We start from the raw sequence: 22,105 nt of genomic DNA, 5'->3' as shown, positions 1-22,105 counted from the left end.
GGACTGAACCCGGAACCATGTGGTTGGTAAGCAAGCTACTTACCACACAGCCACTTTCCATATATATATATGGAAAGTTAGCACAATCATGTGGGGAAAAACGCTGAGGGGTGTTTCTTCCGGTTCGTTATGTTCTGAGTTCAAATTCCACCCGTGACCGACTTTGCCTTTGATCCCTTCGGGGTCCGATGACAATAAAGAACCAGTTAAGTACTGGAGTCGATGTGATCGACTTAACCCATTCCTCTATGAGGAGGTTTAATCTGGTCGAGATAGCAGCTAAAGCTCCCTCAAATCCCATCCATTCCTTTTAAAAAAACAAACAAGGCGTATTTAGATAGAGTAGTCCAAGATGTCTTTCATCTTTTACCGTTTTCGGTCTTTGTACACTACGACCATGCTGGGGCACCGCCCTGAAGGGATTAGTCGAGCAAATCGACCAAAGAACTTATTTCATCGGTCAGCCGAATCACTAAGTTACAGCGGTGTATACAAACCAACACCGGTTGTCAAGTAGTAGTGGAGGTCAGACACAGGCACAAAAACTCGCACATACATATATGGTGGGCTTCTTCCAGTTTCCGTCTACCAAATCCATTCACAAGGCTTTGGTTGGCCCGGGGCTATGATAGAAGATACTTGCTTAAAGAATCACACGAGTGGGATCGAACCCATAAACAAATAGTTGGGAAAAAGTGAATGCCACAGCCACGTCTGAGAAAAACAAAACAAGGCAGAGTGGTCATGGTCGGAAGGCTTTGATCACAAGCCTGTCTACTCAATCACAGCCGACCCCGGGCTAAACAGCAGCAGTAGCAGTAGTAGTATTAGTGGCAGCGGTTTAAGTGCGTGCAACAGTTGATAGACGGGTCGAAAGGAATGAGCTGGAATGGGGCCAAACTTGAGAAAAAAGGTTGGTCCGTCGTCGTGGCTTGTCGTCGGTCGGTCATCATCGTCAGCCAGTCAGCAGACGACGACATTGCGGGGTGTTTGTCTATTTTCCTTTTCACACTGAATGAGAAGAAGGAAATGACGACCAAAATATGTTGTGAATGGAATGTGGAAATAGAGATGCATAGAAAGAAGACAAATATAGATACAGAGAGGGAGGGAGGGAGAGAGAGAGATAGAGAGAGAAAGAGAGAGATAGAGAGATAGATAGAAAAACAGATAAATACGCAGAGGGAGAGAGAGAGAGAGATAGTGAATGGAATGTATAGAGATAGATAGAAGGATAGAGAGGGAGGGAAAGACAAAGATAGAAAAATGGAAAGAAAGAGAGATAAAATGAATAGAACGTAGAAATATAGACAGAGAGAGGGAGAGAGAGAGAGCGAGAGAGAATGGAATGTCGAAATAGAGACAGATTGACCTTGGTAGACTGTTATCAAAGCAACGACGACCATGACAACAAGCCAACGCGGGAGACATTACGTGGTCGATCTTTCAGTTAGAAATAGCAACTAAATATTCCCCACTGTCATAAAAAAATAATGAAGGATACATTGAATAATGTAGTGGGTGGGGGGGAGTACATTAAGCTATAGAATATACAGAAGATATAGGATGGCCATGGCATGAAATAACCGAATTTCCCCGCATCACTTTTTGATGGTGGATTTGTCTGTTCAGGACGGATCCGGGTCTAAACAACAATAGTAATTACTTTTGAATTAAAAAAAAAACAATAAAAGGATAAGAAATTTGCAGGGAAGCAACATCGATTCTAGTATTTAATTGGTACTTTATCGACCCAGGAAAGGCACAGTTGATCTCGTTATGTATCGGAACTGAAAACGTAAGGAATCGGAACAAATGCTACATGACATTTTCTTTGTTTTTTATTATTATTATTATTATTTTGTCCCAATTCCAGACAGCAATAATAAACGCAGACAACTTTCCTCGAACTTCTGTGAAGAGTGGAGCGGGGTGGGGGTGGGGGTGGAGATAAGAATTTAAGTCGGTAATAAAGGAATGCCAGTTTAGACGTTCGTACACCCCTATCACTTTTCAGCTATTTTATTTCCACGAAAAAAGCACGTCCATACATCATACCAGGCGCCCTGTTTCTCTGTAATATCTCTACGTAACTAATACACCTATGCCAAACAGCAATTTCAAGCAATAAACTGCGCAAAAACTTGGGGAATTTGGTTTATCAGGCTGGGTTGGTTGACTCGTCTACATATCTTATTACAACACAGATCATTTTATATTCATTCTTTCATAAAATAAAGTACGTCTTTTAAAATAATCACAGAAATGTAATTTTTCAACTGTTTGCTTATAACGTTTCTCATTATTAGAATGTAATATGTGAGTATAAATATAATTAAAACATACAATTAAAATGTATATAATATAATATAGTATAATACATACATACAACATACATGTATTTGTACAACGTTTCCTCCATGGAAATCATCATTTAATATGTTTAAAGATTGTTTTACTTATTCCAGGCCATTTGGTGTATAATTAGAACACACACACACACACACGCACATGTGCATTTCTTTCTGTTGGTGCATGCGTGAAGTGCGGTATGGTCGAATGATTAAGAAGTTCACTTCGCAATCACGATGTCCTAGGTTCGATCTTGGGCAAATATATATATATTTTTTTATATACAGCCGCCGATCAAGTCATACCTTCTTAGCGAAGGAATAAAGGCACCCAGAGAGATGAAAAGAGTTAAATGTGATGATTCGGACATTGTTGTTCTTAATCATTTTAGTAAATAATGGATGAAAGGCAAAGTTGACCTCGGTGGGATTTGAACTCAGAACGTAAAGAGCAGGAAGAAGTACTGCAAAGTATTTTCCAATTCTTATAACGAGATTGCATTATTTAGTAAGAAAATAAAAATCTTACATATACGTAACTGCATACAAATTTATAGAGTTAAATTTTTAATGCACACATCTATTAATTATTCAGCCAACTAAACGACCTGTCAGTGTTTCAACGAAATTCAGGGAAACTGAGATTGATAGCTGGAGCTAAAACCTACGATAATTAAACATGAGACTGTACTACGATGTACGGTTTGGTTTAATACACACCACTGGTTGTCTGATAACGGAGTTCTGTGTTAATAACATGGAATACGATGTTGTGACGTTCATGCATTTCTCACGAATGACAAGGAATGTTTTCAAGCGAGAATTAAAACCGAATGAACAAGCAGTGAGTTTATCTCTGTATTTAAGACATGTCATAAATACATGTTAAGAGGACAAAGATACATGTTTTTACTGTCGTTTCTGATTAATCTCAAGGAAGCTCTGGTCAAACGGACCCAGACATTCAGTGAACAAGCAGTCTTTCGATTTTTTAAAAATACTTTCAACCACATGAACTCAAATTTTCACCAGATTTTTGTCAAATTCCCCACATAGATGTAAATTTGCATGTTGATGACTTCTGGTATGTCGGCATTGGAAGTTTCCGGTTGCTTGTTACTTTTTTTTTAATCTTAAATTTCTAAAAGAAAATGGACGTGATTTTCGTTACTAGCATACACACGTGTAGAATATTAAAAAGAAAAGAAAAAAAACAAAAAAAAAAAACTGAAAATTTGAAATAATTCAAGTGGCTGGGAGAATATTGAAAAGATCTGTGTTCTTCAATTTTTAAGATGGTAGCGTGTGATTTGAAGACAATTTTGTTATTTCCAGTAAGTGAAGGGTCACGTAAAGGCTGAATGTTCCGCATCCACAAAAAAAAAAAAAAAAAGAAAGAGAGAAAAATCACAGAAAAAAACAGCTACAGGAAAAGTTCAATAAATGACTTATGATATAAACTGTATTGCTAATGTGTACCAACTATGTATTGTCAGTTAATAAGCAATTTAAGTAATGTCCGCTTAATCATTGTGTCATTTATTTATGGTATTTAAAAGATATCACATTTTTTTGTGATTTTCCCCGCGTCCAAAAATGGCGACTTTAAAATTTCTGACACATTTTTCTGACTATTTCCGTTCCCCGTATAATATATACAACTTCTGTATTTATTACACTCCTTCCCACACGATGTCCTATCTAGTTCTCGTTTTCTGCATAATTTATAAACAGTTATAACTGTCATTTATTCAAACACATATGTTATTTATTTTATAAAACGGTGTTTATTTTATAAAATTAGGTCCAATGCTATTATATAATCCTTATTCAAAGCTCATCCCGTTTCAGCCATTACTGTTCAGAGCCGATAATTAGTTACATTAATAGACACAAATTTACAAACGCCAACATCAATTACTCAACATTCTAAATATATATTCGTCTTATCTTAAGTGAAACGCCTTTGATTTAATATATATATATATATATATATATATATATATATATGTGTATGTGTGTGTGTGTGTGTGTGTATCTATCTATATGTATATACATATATATCTGTGTATATATATGTGTGTGTATGTATATACATATATATATACACAGATATATATGTATATACATATAGATACACGCACACACACACATAAATATATATGTAACACTACCTGTATCACGTCCTCACGTTGTTGCTTTTTGTTATTGTTTTTGTCTTTTTCCTTTTTTTGAACCTATATATATATATATATATATATATATATATACATATATATATATATATATATATATATATATATATATATATATATATATATATATATATATATAGAGAGAGAGAGAGAGAGAGAGAGAGAGAGAGAGAGAGAGAGAGAGAGAGAGAGAGAGAGAAGATTAGATAAACGCGTTCGCTCCTCGCATCTCTGTGTTTCATTAACACCGACTCATGACTGAACAACAGCAATGACAACAATTCACTTGAATACAAACGGGACCAACTTGTAGCGCCTCCGTCGGCCAAGGTCGATCGTGCCCACGCGCATGTTTCTATGTGCAGACCCAAACATAATTTTTAGGAGGAAGACTCCTTTCCTCATCACCGATGTTTATCGAAGGGAAAGGCCTCTATCTTGCACTGACAAAAGCTGTTTGAATCTTTATAAGTACCAAATACTGTAAGGCATCTCATCCGACCCTGTAGCAGTTACGTCAATCTACCAAAGACGTTGTTGAAGTTGGCGGGATTTGAACGCAGAGAGTTCGAATAGACAAAATCAGTCCTTGACAATGAATTGTGAAGCAATACAAAGTTAATGCAAGCAAAGCCGTATGGTTAAAAAGCTTGAATCGCAATCCCTGTGGTCATAAGGACAAAATGCTTTGTGAGCAGAATTTGGTGAATGGAAAGTCTGTAGCATGCGCGCGTGATCACCAGTGTCAAATTTTATGACATCACCGTAACTGAGGCATTCACAAATAGAAATCGATAAAGGACGTACCAAATTATTAGGGTGAACATCTTTGACTGAAACCAATAAAATAGGCAAGAAAAAAAATCCCCTTGTCCGTATGTAGTAGTTATTGGTTAGCCTCCAACCAAAGCACCACGACCACTCACCATTCCTCTCTCAAAGGAAGATGAAGGCCGAAAGCGGTCAATGACCTCGTCGATCTCCTATTAACTAATTATCGACTAATTTCCTTGTTTCCTTAAATCCTGGATGGATACCGCTGCTTATTTCATCGAAATTAGAAAAGGCAAAAACAAGGTTAGTTTGGGCGAACTGTGAACCTTGAAGAATCGGGTACCAAAGTTATGGTGAGTAATAGAGTTCCCTCACCCAGCCTGTCTCTCGCCCCTGTCTGGAATTGGATAGAACCAACGGAATCTGTGCTAAGAAAATGATTACAAAAGAAAAGTTTTGGTCTTGTGACCAATGACTGTCTCTACGTATGTGTATGTGGAGAGAGAGAGAGTTGGGAGTGGGCGTAGCTAAAAAGCTCGCTTTACAACCACTTGGTTTCAGGTTCGGTCCTACTGCATAGTACCCTGGGCAAGTCTCTTCTGTAGCCTCGGACCGACCAATGCCTTGTAAGTGGGTTTGGTAGACGGAAACTGTGGGGTTTGTGTGTGAGAAGAAAAAGAAAATGAAAATATAGAAAGCTTCTAACAATGCAGAAAGTTTTACAGAAACCTTTATATTTCAGGCGTAAAGGCCAATCCTCAGATGGAAGCAATCCAATAAGTGTTTCTGCATTGTTAGAAGCTTTCTTCATTTTCCTTTTATTTTCTACTCCTGTACTACAATGCTTCAAGCAAACTACAATACCCTCTCTCTCTCACACACACAAATTATTAATCAGTAGAAGCTAAAGAGTGACTTAAGGGCCGTAAGTTCTGTGCGTTAGCATTTTGATAAGTGCAAACACGAATCTCGACCATCGAGTCACTGTAACTTCTGTCGATTATTGATAGAAACAAACAAAATAAAACGTATATATACTCAGGTTTTGAGTTTCATTTTACTGTTTGCTCACCAAATCTCTGTGTGTATGTATGTGTATTATAAAAAAAATTGAACATCTTCAGCGAAGCACAAAGTTTTCACTTTAATCGTAATGATATAATCAATGGCACTTGATCCAACGAAAGGAGAACAAATGTTATAATTAAGTTTAGTAGAACATGAAGGAATTTGTCCACTTTAAAAGACACGGACAATAAGTTCCATAGAATGAGAAAACAGAATTACAATTACATTTATTTAGAGAGTGGTAGCCGTCATCAAGCCAGGTAAAAATAGTGTTGTCATACTATATATATATATAATACCCGTTCGAGAGCAAATAAAGTTATTTTGGCGCTCGTTGAGCATAAAGGCAGAAAAAAGCTATTTACATATTCCAGCTTATAAATAATTCAAACTATGGTCTATAAATACAGTTATTTACACGCTTTCTGGAGCATTTAAAGTTGGTGTTTCATTGTTTTAGGTTCAGGCTGTTGAAAGTGACTCGGCCTTTCCGTTGGCCTTATTCCGATAGCGCCCTTTTGGAGGCATTAGGTTCACAAGTGAGCGCTATGAGAGGAGAGGTCCTGATTTTTATTGTTCGTTAGAAATAAAACATTTAAACCAGGTATTTATTCCAAGTCGTACCTCGAATCTTAACGTTAAATCTTGGTACAATTTCCTTTCCTTCCATAATTTTAGCTTCGTCCCCTGTATATATCACACCAGTGTTTTCCAGTTAGAATCAAGTACAAAGTAGTACAATTTAAAACAAGGAGGCGAGCTGGTAGAATCGCTAGCACGCCCGGCGAAATGCTTAGCGGTCTTCCGTCTGTCTTTACGTTCTGAGTTCAAATTCCACCGAGGTCGACTTTACCTTTCGGGGTCGATTAAATAAGTACCAATTACGCACTGATGTCGATGTAATCGATTTAATTCCTTTGTCCTTGTTTGTTCCCTCTATGTTTAGCCCTCAGTGGGCAATAAAAAGATTAAAATAGTGCAATTTACACACGAGTAAAAGTATGGTAATATTTTAAGTATATTTAACAAAAAAATCTTTATTGGATTAGAATGAATTGGACATCATGTTATCGATGGTTAGAAACATGCCTAATGATTGTGCTAAGGTTTAATACAGTCTTAATACATTAAGTTCTTGTCTTCTGTAAGTAATTTCACTAACATTTCAACACAAGGGCCTCTAATCCACACAAACATTTAAGAAATGGCACATGCTGGGTAAAAGAGTATTTGAACATGAATAATGAAAGTTTTTCTTTTTCTTTTTTCTGTAAAACAAGAGGAAGGGCAATTGTAAAACGTGATTCAATGACGTGACGGGGGGATTCAAGGCAACAACGATATCCGTTGATTCATAACCATATCGAATAATACCTAGGTTTTTAGAAGAAGAGCTTCAAGTCCTTGTGTGCCGTAACAGGCGAACTGGAAAGGGCTGCCGCGATAAACGATACCCAACTGTGAATGAAACACTACTACTACTATGATGATGGCGATGTCCTCGTCTCATCTTCAATTTATGTTTTTCATTAAAAAAATATCTTTTACTCGTTTCAATATTTATGATTCTTTTTTAAAAGCTTGGTATTCATTCTGTCGGTCTCTTTTGCTTAATCGCTATGTTACGGGGACGTAAACAAACTAACACCGGTTGAGAGGTGGTGGGGAACGAACACACACACACGATGGGCTTCCACACAGTTTCCGTCAATCAGATTCACTTGTAAAGCATTGGTCGATGTGGTTTCTATGATTTCCGATCGTATCGAATAATCATTTTAACAAGTTTAAAGCGATCACTTTTGTGTCGTAAACCCATTAACCATATCTGTGGTCGCCCCCCCACCCTTTTCCCTCGATACCCTAAGCACATACTTATTTTGCTTAATTGTTAATCCAGTGCTCCTTTGGCCAGTCACTCCTGCTGCATCAAAAGTACCCTTTCTGTCGTCTGGCACATAAGAATCTAAAGCCTCCAACCCCGCCAAATCTATTCTACAACAGGTCGGAATACTCTATTAATGGACAACGTTTCGTGCATAACCACTTTTCCTCTATATTTAAACAGTCATAAGCAACATGCGGCCCACATGAGTTCCTGAATGGGAAGCCAAATGAAAAATCGCCTTGAATTATTTAGAAAATGAGACCAGTCATATAATGAACCAAGTCTCGTGCGCCCCGCTTCTCGAAAAAGGTTGCTCAGACCTGATTAGAAACAAAACATCGCGAGTGTGTGTACATGTGTGTTGCGAAGAAGTATGTTTGTGTAGATATGTGTATGTAAATGTGTGTGTGTGTGTGTGTGTGTGTGTGTGTGTGTGTGTGTGTGTGTGTGTATGTCTAGAGAGGCAGGTAAAGCTTGTATGACTAACAAGTTCATTTTACAACCACGTGGTTTCCTGACACCTTAAGCAAGTGTTTTTTTTCTATCATAGCTTCGATCAATGCCCTGCAAGAGAAATTGGATCTAGCTCAACGGTTAACTCATCTGATCTAAGTTCAACAATGATTTTAACTGGAATAAGTTGCTTATATATAAAAGAAATTGGCGACATGACGAATTTAGTTTGTCAGCAGTTTACCGATCATTCAACCGCCACCGCAGACAGGATTGGCAAAGAAGGTGGGTGGCTGGTGACGAAATTATGGGAAATATTTGAATTAGTCTCAGTCGTTCACACATACATTCATATAATAAACATCCTGTTACATATAGTTCATAGGCACATATGTGTACGTATGCAAACAAATTCTCACACAATATGTACGTATATATATATATATATATATATATATATATATATATATATATATATATATATATATATATATATATATATATATATATATATATGTATATATATATATATATATATATATGTATATATATATATATATATATATATATATATATATATATATATATATATATATATGAGATATTATATAAATATGTTTACATATCACGTCTACCAATGCGGTTTTAAGTATTCAATCTCCACTAACGTATGCATATATCGAGTGCGCGCGCGCGTGTTACACTCACACACAGAGTAATTGTTATTACATCATTGCCATGGTTATTTTTTTAGACATTGATCGCTCAACGGGACATTGCGGAAGTCGACTCAAGATAAACCGTCCAACAACGTAAACAAGAATGTGAAACCATAGTGTGTGTGTGTGTATACACATACACAACATATTCACAAACCATACACACTACAGTTATGTCTTGTATATATAAATGAATAAAAAACACTGGCCATTTCTCTCACACACGTTTCATTAAAATACGAAGTCTGCAGATTTATTTAATTCTTTAGTTGACAGGATATCTTTATAAATATATTTTCCTAGCTTCATTATATTAACTTTTACAATCACCTAACTCAATATCAGCTGATATCAGCGATATATATATATATATATATATATATATATATATATATATATATATATATATATATATATATATATATATATATATATATATGTGTGTGTGTGTGTGTGTGTGTGTGTGTGGAGGTGTTAGTGGTGCTGGTGTTTAACCCCAAGTCAGCGCTGAGCGAGCAGACTTTATGATCAGAGGTCGGTGTGATGATCCAGCTCTATTATATAACGTAAAATGTATACATATTTTTCTATTTTTAAGACGGACAGATGTAATTCGAAAGAGATTTAGCAGTACCAAAGCTTCGTCTTTTACGCGGCTTTGAATGGATTGTGTTAGAATTCCTCTGAGGTCAACTTTACTTTTTTTTTCTTATCCTTTCAGAGTTAAAGCATTTGAGTCGATGTAATCGAATTATCTCTTCTCCTGACAATTGCTGGCCTTGTACCAAAATTTGAAACCGTTTTATTTTTAAATCGTTAAGTCAGAGGAGAAACGACAGTAGCCGTGACATTATTCAGGCGCTCACCCTGGAAACGATTAGGGGTGGGGTTATTTTCAGACTGCAAACCAGGCCCAAATTGGTTGTAACAGAATCGATTCCATTGGTCATGCAACCAGCCTGATCTTTCATTCAATTTAAGGATACAGTATCCTTCTTTCTGAAGGCCAATCAAACTCACACCATTTTAAACAAGCTCCAGACAGATTTAACCCACGAGACACGTTATGTCTGCTATCGAACCAAAGTGCAACTAGTTGCCATTGGTTACCATATGGAGTTTGGTGATTAACTAAACAGCCTCAATCGACAGATTTAATGCTTTCTCCAAATTTCTTTTTTTTTTCTTTGACATGTTTGGTTTCTGCCAACACGTATTTGACTTCCAGAGTAAGGATAGCTTTCTATGTGATGCCACATTAGACGCACTTTTTCTCTAAAAACCAAAAATGGCACAAAAGTCATCCAAGTCCTTTTTGCATAGCTAAACCTCTCATAAACTTTAATGCTTTAAAAACTTTTTTTCCTAAATATGCATTGTTGAAAGTGGGATGCGTCTAATATGTCCCTTTGTCTTTTATGCCATCAAATACTCTAATCTTACATGTTAATACTTTGTCTATTGGGAGTCGCCGGTGATTTCTAATGTGTTATTTTCCCCCTTTTTCATGGAGCTTTGCGTTACTATGCTTCAAACTATTAATCGAATTTAAGGAAATTCATAGAATAAAGCTATGGGAAGGATGTAAGTCTCCATCGTTGAAGTGGTGCCCTCCATAAAATAAAAGAAGCCATTAAGACTTAGATAACAGAATCTGGAATATATTCTGTAGCAGGGGAAAAAATCCATAAATGGAGGCATAACGGACATTTGAACACTTTTGTACCATGTGTATCACAGAATGGATATAATATTCATTTTGAATTGGGGGAGTCACTGTTAATACCTTTGCTATAGTTTAATGTGGTACTTAATGAACTAGAACATATATATGGTTAGAAGATTTAAAGAAATGCATAATTCATAACAAGATTGGACCGTTGGTACAAAAGAAAATATGGCACAGAATCGGTTTGATAGACAAAGTGTTAAGTGAAAGTATTGTATCCTTCCTGAATGTGTTTAGTTAATCAAACGGGATAATGTGGTGTCAGTTATGTAAACGTCTATTGTGAAAATTAACACCTTCCATATTTACATTGAAAGGAATATTTTAATCACATGAGTCATTTGTTTCTAGGTCGAGGTGAATGTATCACTTCCTAATCAACAACAGATATATATAAAAAAATAATAATGTACTTATACATTAGTAATCGATAGTTTTCTGTATGGACGCACCTCGAGAGACAACAGATATGAAACATCCCCCTCTCGACTGCTTTGATTACGTCTGAAGTATGAAACATTCCTCTCAAATTTTGGTACAATGACAGCAATTTGGGGGGAAGGGTTAGTCGATTACTCAACTGGTATTTATTTTATCGATTCCGAAAAGATGAAAGGCAAAGTCGACCTCGCTGGAATCTGAACTCAGAGAACAAAGACGGACGAACTGCTGCTAAGCATTTTGTTCGGCGTGCTAAGGATTCTGTCAATTCGCTGCCCTTAAATGTATGAAATATTATTGTGTCGATGCAAACCAAATTGATCTTGTTATTTATTAAATCAATCCATAAGACGTTTTCCGTGTATGCAAACCAACTCTCTCTCACTACTTTTATGAGAGTATTATCATTTCTCGGTTGTTTATTGACATAACACACACAAACATACGTGAAATTAACTGAGGTAACTGAGTTGTGATGGCTTGCATCGTTGTTAGTCCGTAGCAGGGATCGACGGAGGAATGGGAGAAGTTTATTGCCAGGTGGAGTTTTAGAGTTTTACTGAATCAGTTGTTTGGGTTTTTATGTGAGAGTCAAAAAATGAAAGACTGTCGTTGTCTCCGAGGCTAGTGACAAAATATATGAAAGAAAAAGTGCTGTTGGAGCAAATAAGTCTACTTGGGGGAGGAGCTTTTGAATTAACTGTCTCGAAGTCTCGTGTTTGATGAGAAAGAAAAAAGAGTTTGGGGAGTGAGGTGTGTGTGTGGGGGGGATGTAAAAAAAATCGAAACTTTGGAGAAAACAAAAACAAAATTCAGACTTCTATTGTATGAAAAACATCATCATCATCGTCACCAACAAAAACAACCCCTGAACATTATTATCATCTCTGCGAGTCTTAGACTCAGAGCAGGTTACCCGGTTTCCATGGCGTGGACCGAAATCACAACAATCTCCAGTCTGTAGCAGGGTTATTCCTATTTATAGCTGTGCAAACTGGAGCAACGTGAATGCAGTGTTTTTGCTCGAAGAACACAATACACTGCCCGTCCGGGAACCGAAATTACGATCGCAAGATCGTGAGTGCAATGCCCGGACAACTTGGCTACGCACCTTCACTATGAGAGACAGAAATAGTAAAAAAGATTAAGTCACCCTTTTCTTTTCTCATGAAAGTTTGGGACTTCGAAGGACAACTATGCCCAAAACACCGCCTACATGTTTCTTGCTCAAAATGACAGCAGCTCGTTTTCTTTCTTTCGTTTAATCTCAGACAAAAGACAAAGACACCCAACCTTACATTATATACTCCTCGCAGCAAAATAAGCTATCGCACTTCTCTTTATATTGGTAATATACACGTTATCTATGAACAAAATGCTTTATGTTTTAACTATTAGAGTAAAAATGTGTACTATTTGAGTGCGAGTGTGCGTCACTGAATTGTACCGGGAGGAGAATGATGTTTTTGTTTCTAACCCTGTGCTAATTCTGCACTCACGCTCACACCTACACGCACAAATAGACACCGATGCAAGAAACCCTATCTTTTGGCTTATCACACATGGTATGTAGTTGCTTATAGACACACATAAGCCAAATATATCCACAATGTGCAGCCCCTACACGTTATAAGCAGGGTGTCATTTAGAGCACTTCCTGTTGAGGTTAGTTTTAGACTTCCTAACGCATGTTACACACAAATACTATTGTTAGCAAAATCATTGTACAAACCATTTCTTGTACTTATTAAATGCAAATATCGATGATTGAATCCCTGTTAACCTTGGGGAGTGGGAGAGGACTTTGCCAGAAGGATCATTAAAATAAGTTTAATTCATAGTGTTGTATTAACATCTGTGTCAGTGTAAGCAATACGATGATAAAACAGTCTAAAGTTGTGATGGTTTGTGTTAGGAACTTAAAATAGCTCGGAGGGGGGGGGGGGAATACGTTAGTTTTAGAAGAGAAGAGATATGATGCTTCCAGCAGGGCCCTTTATAAGAAGGGTAAGAAATTACAACTGATACTTAAAATCATATAGAATCGTGTTTACTGATATATATATGCTAACATAGATCAGTGGTCCGCAAAGAGAGTACTGGGGGTTTACAGACCTTTCAATATCCTGGGGTCCGTGGGAAAACTCATTTAAATAAAAGGGGCCCTTGGTAGTGAAAAGGTTGGGAATCACTAACATAGATATCTATACAGTATGTATGTACATACGTATATGCCTAGTCTTGGATCTTCAACTCCTGATGGAGTTGTTGGAGAGCCGTCGTGGTTATACGGCATGTCGAGAGCATTTCTAAACCTCGTGTGTGTGTGTGTGTGTGTGTGTGTTCGTGTGTGTCTGAGAGAGAGTTGGGAAGAAATATGGCGAAACGGTATCCATCTGTGAAAAGAAAGGATTTCTGTCTGTCAGGAAAACTGAGAAATTTATTGTTGCAATATTAAGGAAGATGAATTATCTTCCTCGTTATCATTCCAACATCTCATACACCATCTTAAATTTCTACGATATTATTTTATTATCAGGCGAAACAACAGTATCTCAAGAAACTAGCGATCGTCTGCGTCGAGGTAATCAAGAGTTTGCCTGGCGCCATTATCACATCATTCGTCAAATGATTACTTTCTTTCATTTTTATTTATTTTATTTCTTATCAACTTATCCGCCAATTTTATGTACATAACACGAAAGATACCCCCTACCCTTTTTAAAACATGCAATTGGGATATATCTGGCCCAAGGTCGCAACATCTGATTCAACAAAGTTAGTGCAAAATCGGCGGGTGGCCTCCGGGTAGCTCTGGTATCGTGATGGAAAGAACCAAAACATTTACAGAGCTACTTCACTGCCTGATGAGACATCGACTCCTGCGTTCAGTGTCGGAGCACAGCAGCGCCCTCGGCATACAACTTTTTATCATAAACGTGACAAAGAGAAGTCTAACGTTTCGGACAAATACCTTCGTCAATGAGATATGAGTTGTCTACTGGTGTTGTTGGATATACTGGGAATTAGTAAGAGCAAAACTGATTTTAAATAAGACACACATGACTGTGTGGCTAAGAAGCTCAATTTGAAACCATGTGGTTTTGGGCTCAGTCCCTTTGTGTGGCACGTTGGGCAAGTGTTTTCTACTATAGCCCCGGGTCGACAAATGCCTTGTGAGCGAGACTGGTAGACGGAAACTGTGTAGAAGCCTGTAGGATCTATGTATGTATGTATGTGTGTGTCACATCTCTACCACTTGGTTTCTTTGCCTTCCTATAACTTAGCGGTTATTGGTTTCTTTACCTTTGCTATAACTTAGCGGTTCGGCAAAATAGTCCGATAGAATAAGTATGACTTTAAGAAAAACTAAATACTGGGGTCGATCTGTTCGACTACAACTCTTCAAGGCAGTGGCCCCTTCATGGCTACAGTCCAATGAATGAAACACAAAAGATAACAAGAGAGGAAGAGGAGGGGAGGCGGTAATAAAACGGTGAACCAGTGTCAGTAGGAAAAACGGTCAAACAGAACAGAATCTCAGCTAATCGCTTTCACATTCTTCATTATCTAAAAAGTCTATTGTTTCATCTAATTCTTCATAGTCTAGTTAATTCCTCAAGTTGATTCCTCTTTCCATTCCTCTTCTAATACTATCCAGGCCACACCAATTACCAAAATTCTTAATTCGAGAGAAGAAAGTTTCCTAGAACTGTCAGTGTGTGTGTACATATATTATGTACACACATTGCTGCTTGTATACACATATATAGACTTCAAAAGTAAGCACTATGGGCGATTTCGACTAGAAAACTTCATGGCGGTGCCCCATCGTGGCCGCATTCCAATGACTGAAACAAGTAACATATAAAATACACACACACACGTATGTGTGAGTTTATGTTGATGTCTCTAGGTCCAGGTCAGCCTTGTTCGAAAAGCAGTAAATGAAAAAAGGACACGGCAGCTATAACCATACGATCATTTTTACGGCTTTCAACATTATCTCATGCGTCCTTCCTCCTTTTTAAAAGGCAGGGGGTGTGATTTGAGGGAGAGCTGTCAGCTATTTTTAGCAAATGAAGCGACCACATAGAGGCTGCCCCCATTGGGTTTCATACATGTGTGGTGAGGAATTATAACAAACACACACACACACACATGCGTGTGTGCTGTCAGCTATGGTGTCGATGGAAAAGTTCACCGACTTTAGGGAAATAGTTTCTCTGGAGTTGTTTGTACTTTCATGCCAAGCTCTTTGAGAGAATGGAATGTTATAAATATATATAATAAGAACAACGAAGCTAGTCAACCAATGGTGGTACCGTTTCTCTGCCCTTCCCGCTCCTACTTCGCATTCTCCCACCACACACACTCTCTCACACTCACTCACTGTACACTCTTCTCCCACTTGTACTAATCACCTCTCCCCATCCCTCCACTTATATACATGGAATGTATGTAAGCGTGTGCGATATGGCTCCCGCTTTTGTTCATGTCGAGATAAATACAGACACATGTGTGCTATGTTTATACACACACATATATGCGTGTGTAACGAAAAGAAAAAAGGATATGGATCTCAGTCAGTTGAGACGATGAGTATTTGTTTTTAGTTGTTCGATTAGTTAGATTGTCTTATTTAAATTATAGTGTAAAGAGGCTAAGTGTTTCCCTCGTGCCCTTAACATCAGAAATACTGAGGCAAAAATCAGCGTAAGATAGTGAATGGAACAAGATGACCCTTTGAATAACAAGGGCAGACAAACCACTCAACGGGCTTTTACAGATTCCGTCCACCTAGTTTCCACTCACAACACTTGGGTCGACTCGAATCTATAGCAAAAGACACATACCACGTAGTGGGATTTATTGAGGGTCCCCTATTGCCAAAGCCAACTTCATCATTCGGTCACCCCTATAGCTAGTACATCTGCATATACACACACACATTTGTATAATAGGTTGTTATTAAGGGCCAAGTTATCAATGTGACATTAACTCACTCACTCACACACTCCTGGATGATCCACAGACCGATCTCTTCTCGCTGCCTTTTCCACCGGCTGGGTCTCATGCCACATCTACTCAGGTAGCCTCAACTTACTCTTATGTCCACCCTCGCGCCACCCATGTCCAACATCCCAAACCCAGCACAAACCCTTTACACTCGATCACAATTTCCTTGAAAGACCGACTTTTTGGAATTCCCGCCCAGCATTTTCTTATTGCAGTCGCTAAGTTGCAACAGTTTAAGTAGACCGTCCAAAACCTCAATCTCGCTGCTGTCGGATGGTCACGAACACTGACCCTTCATGTAGCGAACAGACTTAAAATAAAAGAGACCATTCTGTTTTTAAAGAGTATCTAGAAACACGTTATTTATCATTGTGTCGGTCATTCGCTGCTGTCTTTTTTAAATTGTAGAATCTTAATTAGAAGGAGACTTAGCTGTTCAAGTAAATCGAACGATTATCCAGAGACCTTGTCGATCGATCGCATATATGTGGATATGATTTTATATGCACATATGTGTGTATACTCTGGAGTATAAGTGTGTGTGTGTGTGTGTGTGTGTGTGTGTGTGTGTATGCTGTATCAAGTTGCATACACTGCGTGAGGATTGTATACAATGTGTGCGTGTGTGTACGGTGTGTTGATGGTGGTGTTTAACCCCATTCCACTTCTGATCGGACAGACGACATCTGGTCAAAAATCATTTTAACTACGAAGCGGCTCACGGTTCCTCTCTGTCAAAGACAAGTCTAACTTATCGAATATGTCTTCCCATTGTTCTTAGAAACCAAGGTACAACGATTTGAAGGCTACCTGGCTGCCATTTCTAGTAGGTCAAGCAACCCTGTAGCGGCTTCCGCGTTGTTGTAAACAATGTTTTGAGGACTGAATATATCTAATGTTTGTCTGTGTACTATACACCTGCTCTGTCTATATTGCTGTGTGTGTGTGTGTGTGTGTGTTTATATATATTACGCATAGTGTTTGTGTACACAGCAGGTGCTCAAAGTTTAAAACGAGAATAGCTCTTAATTGAAAGGTGTGTGCCTATATATATATATATATATGTGTGTGTGTGTGTGTGTGTGTGTGTGTGTGTGTTTGTGTTTGTGCGTGTGTTATTACACACACAACATACATTGTCTTCGTTTTTCTCTCGTTCTCTTAACGACAAACACAACACTTAGAGAGATACAACAAAGAAAGTTTGCTAATTAAAACTTATGATTTCGCAATAATAAGTTAACTTAGGCGATCTTACGATAGATCGCCTTAACTTATTGGCGACTTTGTAAAGATTAATTTATGAGAAGATAGAAAACAAAGCAGAAACAAGAAGACGTGGTAAAAGAGGAGAAGAAAGAACAATGACACATCAAATAATGATGTAACAAGCAGAGATAGCCATTAACAAACGTTTTAAATGAGAAGAAATTAATAGAAAATAAAGGAAACTTGTTACTTACAGAGTATATTATTATACAAAGTAGATCAGTATCCGTTAATGTAATGTAGTTAGCCCGTGGTTAGCCCGTGGTTAGCCCGTGGTGGAATATTATAAGGTAAGAGACCAATATATCGTGTTAATGGAGAGAGCAAAACTGTCAGCCACGCAAGGCAACAGGCTTTATATATGCCAGCAATAGCGCGTGCGCGCGCACACACACACTCTCTCTCTCTCTCTCACATACATTACATACTTTCTGTAACTGCAGCACACGTACACATTCATATACTCTTTCTCTCGCACACACATACACATTATCGTCACATACTTTCTATAACTCCAGCACTCACCCTCATATGCTCTGTCTTTCTTTCTCTCTCTCACGCTCCATTCACATACACACGTCTTTCACTCACACACACAATTACTTACTCTCTCTCTCTCTCACTCCCTTACTACCTCTCTGACACACACACACACACACACACACACACATTTACATACACATAACATTCTTTCTCTCAACCATGCTACTCACAGATTTACTTTCTCTCATAATTCTCCTCTCTCGCTTTTCCTTCCTTTCTCTCTCTCTCACACATAAACATTCTCTCTCCATGTCTCTCTCCCTCACACATACACCCTGTCTCTATCACATATGCCACTTCCCCCCCTTTCTTTCTTTCTTCCCCCTCTCTGTCTCTCTCTCAAACTTTACACTCTCTTCTCTTTCTTCCCCACTTTATTTTATATACTCTTCAATTATTTCATTGTTTTAAACTCTCATAATACTTCTCTCTCTCTCTCTCTCTCTCTCTCTCTCTCTCTCTCTCTCTCTCTCTCTCTCATCCTTCTTTCTCAATGTATACGCATACGTGCGGCAGCTTGGCCGCAGTCTAAACGTTGAAACAAGTAAAAGATGAAATATGTATATACTTTAATAGAAGCATATATGTGTGAGCGAGTATGTGTGTATATATAAATATAAACATACATGAATACATACGTTCATATAAATATATACACACACTAATATATATATATATATATATATATATATATATATATATATATATATATATATATATATATGTATGTATATAAATGTATAGGTGAGTATATATATACTTATATATATGTCTGTGTATGTATATAACTTTATAGATGCATATACACAAACACACAAACGAACACCCATAATTCTTCAGACTTTACTCTTCAATATTTACTCATCTTTCTTCTCATTCCTCTCACTTCTCCCTTCATCTCTTTGTCACCCTCCTCTTTCTCCCCCTCTTTCTACTCACTCCCTCCTCCCATCTTCCTCCATAACTCACACTCTCTCTTTCTCCCCCTCTCTTTCTCTCTTTACCTTCTTACCGCCGCCCGATACTCTTAAAAAATTTCCTTTGTTCTCTCTGCTTCTCACCCTCCTCCTCCCCTTCTCTATCTCATGCAAACGCTTATTTCTCACTTGTTTTTAAAGCTTTCTCTATCTCTCTCTGTCTCTGTCTCTGTCTCTGTCTGTCTCTCTCTCTCTCTATATTGTTGAGTCACCTTTTTTCTCTGCCTCTCTATTTCTCCATCTCCCTTCTTTACTCTTTCACTTCCTCTCTCTCTATTCCATCTTCTCTGTGTAGTCGCGTAGCCCAGTGGTGAGGGTGCTGCACTCATGCTCTTAAGATCACGGTTTCGCTTCCCAGACCAGCAGTGTGTTGTGTTCTTGAGCAAGCCGCTTCATTTCGCGTTGCTCCAGTCCAGGCGGCCGAGGAAGCACCAAAAGAAGTCCTTACGATCAGAGAAATAATGAGACTGAGAAATTGAATGATGGTTAGGGGGACAAGGAGATTTGAGGAGAGATCTGATTTTAGAGGAGGTGAAAAAGGCAGACGATGTCATAAGAATCCGGAAGGTAGTAAAGCAGGGGCAAATTAGATAATTTCGAGTGTCCACTCTGCTAAGGTTAACAGGCAATGGAGCATGTCCTGAGTTCATGTTGACTAGCTCTAACCCAAGAAAGGCATAAATTGTGTATGTGGAGGAGTCATACTGTGAACAAATCTTCACAATGCCGTATATCATAGAGCAGTGTTTGGAGTTCCAACAGCCATTGTCAATAATATCTATTGACTTCTAAAAGACATTCGACGGCGTTCGTCGAGCATTTTGCGCTGTGAAGCACTGCAAAAATAACGTACAAGATTCTGAAACACAGCATCGCAATCGTTAGAAGTATTTAAGTCCAGTTGCTGTGTGACGGAAGAAAAGGAAAACATTGATGCTTTGTTGTTACCCCAGGAGTTTGTCAGCGACGTATCCTGCTGCTATTCGTTTATTTACGCAAAAAGACCGCAGTCTACAGTAACGATTGATGGCATCTAAAGATCAGAAATGACAGACGCTTGGTCGATATAAGAATTCTTCATTGTTAGCGGAATCCGGAGACAGTTCAGAAGAGGATGTATAGAGTGTTTACAATCTAAAAACAACAACTCCAACACATTCAAACCGAATGTTTAGGAAAATATAGACAATGTAGTGTGAGAGTGGATGTTGTCTTTAGCTGGAGGACAACTTCTCTAATATGAATCAATATAAGATAGATTTGACTGCTAGAAATAATAGTTTAATCTCTCTCAAATCATACCCTATCATTATATTGTCTTTACAAAGGAAATGTCACAAAGGAAGGTGCAGTGATTGATGTATAGTAAGAAAGGGAAGAATGCTTTCGGTTAGAATGCTCTGATTATAGAACCGTTGTTTAAAGGATGACAACATCAAAGAACAAAAGCGATCAGTATTCAGTTATTCGATAAGCTGAACCAACGTCTCATTGAACTAGTGCGAATATTCCACAGATACGTGTACCTTTAACATAATTCTCAAGCGGACAGAGTGGGACAAGATTTGTAATTCAAAGTCTGGAACTTTGAATTACAAGAACGATCCTACCGCTCACAGCTTGCGTCGAGTCGCCAACTTGTGATTGGGGAGCGAATTTCTTAACTATTCAGATATGCTGCGCCCCCCAACAACAAATATATAAATATATATATTCTTAGTGAACCTGGTTACATGTTACCAGTGGCACTGGTAACATGTAATCCGGTTCAACCCTGAGCATGGTGAGGCTGTCCGGCGACTAAACCGGCAAACCTACTAAGCCTGCTTGGTAAGAAGGGGGATTTTCGTTGGATACTCTGCAGAACGAAAAGCAAAAGTGTGAACGAACTCAGTAGAGTCAACATCCATCCAACAGTTAGGAGTGAGTGACCCCTTGTCTTTGTTTAAACATCTCTCTAGAAGGAAAACCTTGATATAACACCCGTGACTTCGTCTGCATCCAATGATGTGAGCTAGTTCTTCTTTGGGGGCAAACGCATACGCTGTTTAGCGATTAGGATTATCCCTATTCAAAGGCTTTCTTTACTTAAAAAAACAAAAGCCTCAGGCTTTGCTTCATTTTAGCGTCTCTGTTAGGCATTGTATGATTTGGTTTGCCATAATAGCTGTTGCAGAAAAAGGCAAAGCACCCGAATGAAAAGTTTTATAATGGAAAGGAGGCGTGTGTAAGCACCAGCGGTAAGGTCCCTGAACACCTGCAAGAAGCACCCATCGTTGCCAAATTTGTGCAAAGGAGTCTAGGTCCTACAACAGACTAAAAAGCCAGATCCATGCTGTTCGTACTTAAGAGAACACTCAAGCGATAGCATTGCTCGGAATCGAGTTGCAGCCATCATGTATACGTGTGTGTGTGAGTGCGTATGTTGTACATTGTTAATAAATAGACAGGCATTTATAAACATATTTAATTGCGTAAATAACTCCACAGATATTTGAATATGAACGTAAGAAAATTCAGCCAGTTTGCATTTCTCTGTGTAATTTTGGCAGTTTTTGATAAGAAATCAACTTGTTTTGTTTATAACCTGGAATCCTGACAATTAACTCTTTTCTATGAATAAACTGCGATGACGTAAATAGATCGATCTTCTGTGTGAACGAAGCACAAGTACCTTTC

At 38.1% G+C, this 22,105-nt stretch overlaps 1 protein-coding gene across 1 annotated transcript in view; it reads right to left on the bottom strand.

The window, feature by feature from the left end:
* The window catches only part of LOC106873647 (uncharacterized), a 37,790-nt gene extending 19,517 nt beyond the window's left edge, over positions 1-18,273 (bottom strand). The window contains exon 1 of the mRNA XM_014921095.3: positions 18,101-18,273. The gene's annotated coding sequence lies outside the window, so the exon portion shown is untranslated. The remainder of the gene's footprint in view (positions 1-18,100) is intronic.
* Between the last annotated feature and the right edge of the window lie 3,832 nt (positions 18,274-22,105).

Source organism: Octopus bimaculoides, chromosome 4 (assembly GCF_046866305.1).
Source record: "Octopus bimaculoides isolate indiv1 chromosome 4, ASM4686630v1, whole genome shotgun sequence".
In the NCBI taxonomy this organism is placed as follows: domain Eukaryota; kingdom Metazoa; phylum Mollusca; class Cephalopoda; order Octopoda; family Octopodidae; genus Octopus; species Octopus bimaculoides.
Note: the sequence above shows the minus strand (reverse complement) of the source record. Positions and strands in the feature narration are given on the sequence as shown.